The sequence below is a fragment of the Homalodisca vitripennis genome, chromosome 2 (assembly GCF_021130785.1).
Source record: "Homalodisca vitripennis isolate AUS2020 chromosome 2, UT_GWSS_2.1, whole genome shotgun sequence".
Lineage (NCBI taxonomy): Eukaryota > Metazoa > Arthropoda > Insecta > Hemiptera > Cicadellidae > Homalodisca > Homalodisca vitripennis.
Genome location: NC_060208.1, coordinates 32,212,657 through 32,219,860, shown reverse-complemented (window position 1 = coordinate 32,219,860; position 7,204 = coordinate 32,212,657).

The following is a 7,204-nucleotide window of genomic DNA, read 5'->3' as shown; positions in this document are numbered from 1 at the left end:
AAGGTTTTACTATATAATAATACGTTGCCCATATCTGTAATTTACCTGATAGTACCTAGTATCTATGCATCTAGTATCTAGTCTGGCAGCTCCCATTTTCTTTCAAATTCTAGCCTCTAATAGCCCTGTTCTCAAAATCTTACTGGCCATTGTATGATATTTGTATTTAGTAACCACCTCCCTGTAAATGCTCCTTCCCATATCTAAAATATCTCTTTATAAGTGATTTTATGCTCTGAGTGCTCTTTTCATCAGCTCTGAGATGTGGAAGGTCTTAACAGGGACCTGAAGGGGAGGATTCTTCCATTAATTAAGTAATGCCCTGAGTCACGTTAATACATACATCATTGATCCAGGCTATTTGTCTGGATACACTGTCCGACCATTCGGTGCTTGTTTAGTAGTGTAATACAAATTATTAATATGATTCACTGTTTTTTTTTTTTTTTTTACTGAAGATTGCACCAGTGAAGAATTTAAACAACCCAATTATTTGTTAATTATGTTTAAACTCTGTTATAGCTCCACCTTCATGATCAAAGCTGTGCATATTTGGACATACTATTCTCTAAATTGATTATCATCCTTGGCATTGTGTATTAAATTTGTACTGTGGCTTTAGAAAAATTGGAGGAACAATAGAATGCCTCAATGAATAGAATAGAGGAAGAATAAGATTGTCTCAATGAATAATTCTTTCCAGACAAACAACAAAACTTCTATTATTACTAAAAATTAGTTATAAACAAATATTTTGAAATGTTTACTGAAGATCCTTGAATCCTTGAGATTCTGTGGAGAGTGGTCTTTCCGGAAGATGAGCACAAGCGATATTAATGCTTTTTGACCGAAGTAGTCTTGATAAGTTTATGTTTGTATATACTTTCATGAAAAACATCGTGGATATAGATTACAATAGTCGGCAGTGGACGCGTTTTGACCAAAACAGGTCTTGAAAATCAATATTAGGTATGCATAAATTTTGTTCATTGAGTTAACTAAGCCAAATCCAATTGTGGCGCCGTGAATAAATTAAACCGGTATGAGATTTAATCGTTCGGAATAGACACTTGTAACCGATTCGTTAATAAATAGGACGTAGATGTAAATAGGGAAAACTCTACTAATGGAGCTTTATACTTCTTAGTTAAGAAGTAAATTTCAAGACCGAAAGGTGACGCTTTTTGTTTGAAATTAGTTTCTGCCGGTATATATTTTCTTGACCGGAGCAAACTCAACTTTGAAACAGGAAAATTTTATATCTATACAATTTATAGATATAAAATCTATTATATTACTTATACCACTTACATTTACTACAATGATTATTTATTTATATAAATTTGCTATATGTCCGTCTTATAAAGTAAAACCATAACCGATGTACCTAAAAACCATAAGCAATAAGTTCTTATTAGTTTATTGTAACGATGGCTTAACTTAAATGTTTCTATTTTGGCACGAACTGTGAGATGTGAACGAAATACAGCAACGTGGTAACTTGATTCTGATACCACCGTTTGATATAATTTGACCTGTATGATCCGATTTGTCTGCGCCACAGATTTGATTGTCGATAAAGTTTACACCCACAGATACAATGTTGCTAGCACCAAAACCGTGCCTCAGTTTTCTCTACATACGTAACGATTATCAAAGATGGAATAGGTTGGTTTCTCATAACTAAAACATTATTTCATTACATGCAAAATATATTTCTTTATGTAATCCACATTCTTAAAACATAATGATGATTGAGTAATATTCTGAATAATATATGCAAAGCAAGGCATTCTTAGCTGAACAAGTTCCTCTTTAGTACAATACTGATTTCCAAGAAAATAATTGTTGTCTGTGTGTTAATGCCCTTCTTAGGTATAACTCTTTATAAAAAAGTCTAACAGACTTGAAATCGGTGCATAGGCCTAGTTGTCTCGTGGTTGAAGAAAGAACCTCATTGATTCCACCTTTTTATACGTATGTCTGTCCTTCTGTGCAATATTTTTGGTATAAAGTGTTAAGAGACCTGATATTTGATACATAGGATCATCAAGGTCATTTATGTGCATCACTCAGTAAGCAACACTTCTTAAAAATAAATTTTCTAATGAGCATCTCTTTCCATTACAATATGAAACATAATTTACAAGACTAGAATAATATTTTTTTGTAAAATGTTAAAAATTCGTTGAAAAAATACATTTATATTTATAAAGATTAACGCACGTTAATAAATTTTAATACACTAATATTATACTGTACATCAATAATTACTCGTACCTTGTTTTCATTTGACTCCAGTTTTCTCAAAAACCATTACTTTCAGTTCTGGAACCTACTTTATTCAATTTATCAGATCAAAAGCCTTAAGAAAAGAATGAGTTTGTCCTTCTATTTTTCTGAACAGAATTTCAGGAAAACTTCCTTTTTCGTGGTTAGCTGAAATCCGGACGAAATGTTTCTCTATCGGTAACTCGCGAACAAAGTATTTCCGAACACATATTTATATAAAACTTTTCGTTTATTTTTACATGAAGAATGAGCTCGCACAGTTTCTGCATATCTTTGTGAATGAACACACAAGTTACGGGAAAATACGTGATATGTCACTTTTAACTTGAAAGTTTAATAGTATTTCGGACATTTTCCATAGTTATATGTAATACCGTTATTGCTTTGTACTTTTATATTTATGCAATTTACTTGGTTTAGTAACAGTTGTTTTTTTATTTCCAAACTATAATTTATTGGTACTAATAAGTTGAGTAGATAATTTGGTGTCATTGTCAGATATGTAGATCGTGTTTGGACTCTATTTCCATGAAATAAATTTTTAAATAATATCCTAAAATTTAAAAAAATATAAAAATTAGCAATTTTGCAAACTAAAGCTTACGATGTGCTTCAACTTAAACAATACTGTGGGAGGTAGGTCGGGATGCGCGTGTGTGCACGTGTCGGGGCGTGAGGGTGGCCAAATCCTCTGGGGCTCTTGAGGCTGTAGATTGGCATTAGAAGAGCAATAACTTTATTTAAAAGAAGTAACTAGTATCTGCCATTATAAAGTAGCAGTTACCTGCGCCTTTGTACGCAGTTTCCATTTGAATAACTTCATATGCATATTATTTGTAAATAGCATATAAACATTCTTGAGATAAAAGAGCGCCACTTAATATTCAAATTTCCCGGGCCCAATTTGATAATATTTTGACATTTAATTTAATGTGAAAAATTCTGGGCTCATAAAATAAAACAGTTAAGTGCCAATAAAATAATTCCAATTTCTCTGCACAATGTTATTATATTTGATTGAGTAGCTGCATCATTTCAGTAACATGTTTTAAACACTTTTACAACAATAACTATTTTAGTTGAGCGTAAAGGAATCCTTAAGTAGAATTTCGTAGTTTTCTTAGTAATAATATTATACTAAAACCTAAAAAACTACGATTTTTTAAAAATATATTTCAACGTATATTTAAATGTCCTTCGTCAGATAAAATACCTTGTAGTTGATCTTGGTTTTCTTGGAACTTTTTATGACAATTACGAATATTGTAAATTAATCCAGTATCACAAATTAAATAGTTCATTTATATTTATTTCCGTCTTAATATCGTGCACGACATTGTTTTATGTTGCTATGAGTTATAAATGTTATTATACGTAATAAGTTCATTACTCTCTTCATACTAACTCAAAGGAAACTACTTTAGAAACGAATAAATATTTAAACATTAATTAATAAAGTATCATAACTTACATATATTTTCGGTATCGCAAAAATTACGACACAGAAATATGTATTGTTAGATCTTGTTTAACAACAAAACTATTCATATTCCCTTAACGTAATAAATCAATAAAACCTCCCTTAAGGACCAGAATTGCATTAATATTTTTTGAACTGACCACATTACTGAGGCAATGAACAGTTTATTTGAATTTATCTTCAACTCAGTTATGCTATTTACGTAATGTTAATAAAGTTCTATTAGCTCCTAAATACTTATCGTTGCATCGAAACTGTTTTCGTACTGTAGCATTTTTAAAGCTACACTGGTTTATTTTTTGTATTAAACTTAAATTAAATGAAATGTTTTGGAACGAAATATTGAGATTTAATTTTAATTATATTGTGAGAAGTTAGAGTAAAAACGAATATGTAATCCTGTGGCAAGTTAGTGGTGGTAATTGTAAATTATTAAGAAGGCGGTTCACTGCCTTGAATTGATCAGAATATGTCTTGTTCTACAGTTACGTTAGATCTGAGAAGTCTATTGTTCTTGAGCTGGGCCAATGAGAGAACGCCGCGGACGTCCGTCAGAAGGGAAGGAAGGGGAACTATAAAACCGCCAGCTCATAATTTTCGCCCTTCTTTTGGTTATTATCGTGAATTAAGTTGATTAGACTGCGCTGCGTTTCTAAACTTTTTTCCGCGACGGATTTTGAGGAAAAATTAAATTTATACAAACTACAGAGCAATCTGCATAACTGATTCTTGATGAAAAATAGAGCAAAATAGAATCATACAAGTTACATTTGGTACAAACTTGCAAGAAAAGTGAATTAAAATTGAACTTTGTTAATAACTATGATTGAATTTTGGAAATTTAGTAATTTATTAATATTTAAATTGAACTGTTTTATTGTGAATTAATAATTTTAAATTAATTGAACTTTAAAAATTGTTTTAGAGGGTTGTATCTGAATTGTTAAAGACTTTGAAAAGTTAAGGTACAACTAGTTGGAAAGAAAAGCTTGATTTTTTTATTTTTAATTTTGAGTGAACTGAAAAATGAGCATTTTTCTTTTAGTTTTTTCCAAGCAATATTTGATTTTTATTTAAAAACTTTATTGTTTTATTCCAGAGTAGAGCTCTTATTTTTAGTTTGGTATATTTGATTGATATTTTTATTTCTTGCAAAAGGACCTTTTATAAATTACTAGACGGTTTGTCAATTCTTTGTAGAAAATAGAGTGAAAATTCTGAAACAATTTACTCATTAATTTAACAGTTTAAAATAAATCTATTATTTTTATGTCGGATTATGATTTTTATTTTAGACAAACCAGAATATATTTAATAGTTAACGATTTAGTAAATAAACTGAATATTCACTCGGAGCTTACTAATAAAATAATATTTTATATCGTCTTGGATGTCTCATTGATAATTTAAATCTTAATATTCTGGAATATTAATATCTAAAATCCAAGTCGTTATACGTACATACTATGTAAAAACCGAAGACGACTTGTTTTTGTTAGAGGTTAGTATACATAGTAGGAATATGCCACACTAAGGGACTGAAACATACTGAAATTGTAGGGAAGGAAACAGAAAAGAAAATCTGCCAGCCTACTAAGTGATGCACTTAAATGACCATTTCCTCTGTTATAAAATTTCAAGTCTCTGGGACCTTCATATCAAGAATATCACACACATGGACAAACAGACGGATACACAGGTGGATATTTATTTCAAATTTTTACCTCATAATCAGTAAAGTCCTTCCTTAAAAACAGAAAACTACGTACTAAGTTTTAAGTCTCTACTTTCTTTTAAATATTTATCGCATAGATGGGCACAAACGACCACACTGTTATAGGAGTTCATTTATACTGTTAATTTTCATCTAAAATTATTTAGGTTTCATTACATTACATTAAGAGGAATGTTTTTACACCCGCACAGATAGGCGGAAGTATACACAAAACAGTCAGACGCTTTGTCCTTCGACATTTTCGCCCCAAAACTAACAGGCAGTTTATGTGGTATAAGAGAAAACTTTATATTACAAGTCCTAAAAGGATTTCTGTAAGCGTTACAGCAATAATAAGCTGATATGTATTAAGACTAATTTACCTTTTAATGATTTACCTATAATGATGTTATTCAATGAAGCGGAGAGTATTTACACCAAGTTTAAAGTATATATGACCTTTTTGTATAACCATGTATCGCACAGATAGACAGATGGACGGTTAAATGAATGAACAGCGACACAATTTTCTTTGTGGTTTTGTCCTTTACAAGTCTTCTAGGATATTAGTTTTTTTGTAAATTAATCGCAGCAGTCAACTTGCAGTAAGTTTCAATGTTATATTTTTTCAATTTCTGATTTTTCAAAAGTCGTGTGTTTAATAGACACTCAACATTATTAAAAGAAATTAATTAATAAAGAAATTTGGGATATAGTAAGCCTCCACAATTTCTGGCACATATAAATCAAGTTTTACTTTAGAATTGTGACGCATAGTATTAACATGTACGGTACTCAATTTCATAAACATGAAACCATTTTAGTGTTTTAGGTGTAAGAATTGCCATATTTTGACCAAAATATTTATAGATTTAACTGCTTAAATTTAATTATTATATTTTGAAGTAGTCACTTTTATAAGAAAGTTATTTGCAATAAATACTTTCATTTCAGAAACAATCACTTTCTTGGGAAATTGAGAGGAAGATGGTTCTTGAAGAATATCCGCTGGAGCACCGCAAAAATGTTTTTGAGAAAACAGTTTGATATTAAATAAAAGTTGTTAATTATTCTACAACAGTTTAAACTTTCTGGCGATTTCTATCAGCCTAATATTGTTTAAAATTCCTGATATCTTTTTAGAAATATGTTATACATAAATACATACGACATAAATTATTTATACATAGAAGCAGTTGTATTATTAGCGTATTATTATTTAAATATATTTGTTTACAAAACACTGTCGTAGCAATTTCTAATATTATGTTCCATATTGACTTTAAATAGTAACGTAATACAAATGAATCATAAATAACTACGGTATTAGATTATATAACACCCATTCCAGGTGATAGTGAATTATCATTATATGAAACCTCAAGCACTTATGTCTTTGTGCATTACTCATCAATTGTAACTCATGTATGTAACAAATAAAGTGATTAATTTAAATGTCTTAAATACCTAAATATGTTGTAAATTTTAGGTTCAAACACGACGTCTAAACACCGCTATGTATATATATATATATATATATATATATATATATATATATATATATATATATATATATATATATACATATTTAATTGAAAAAGCATTACGTGTGTATTTTATAAAGTACACATACAATATCAAAAGCCTTACTCATCATAATTACCGAAACATACAGTCATAGTAAGCCTGAAAAACAAAGTTGGGAGAATAATTGTATT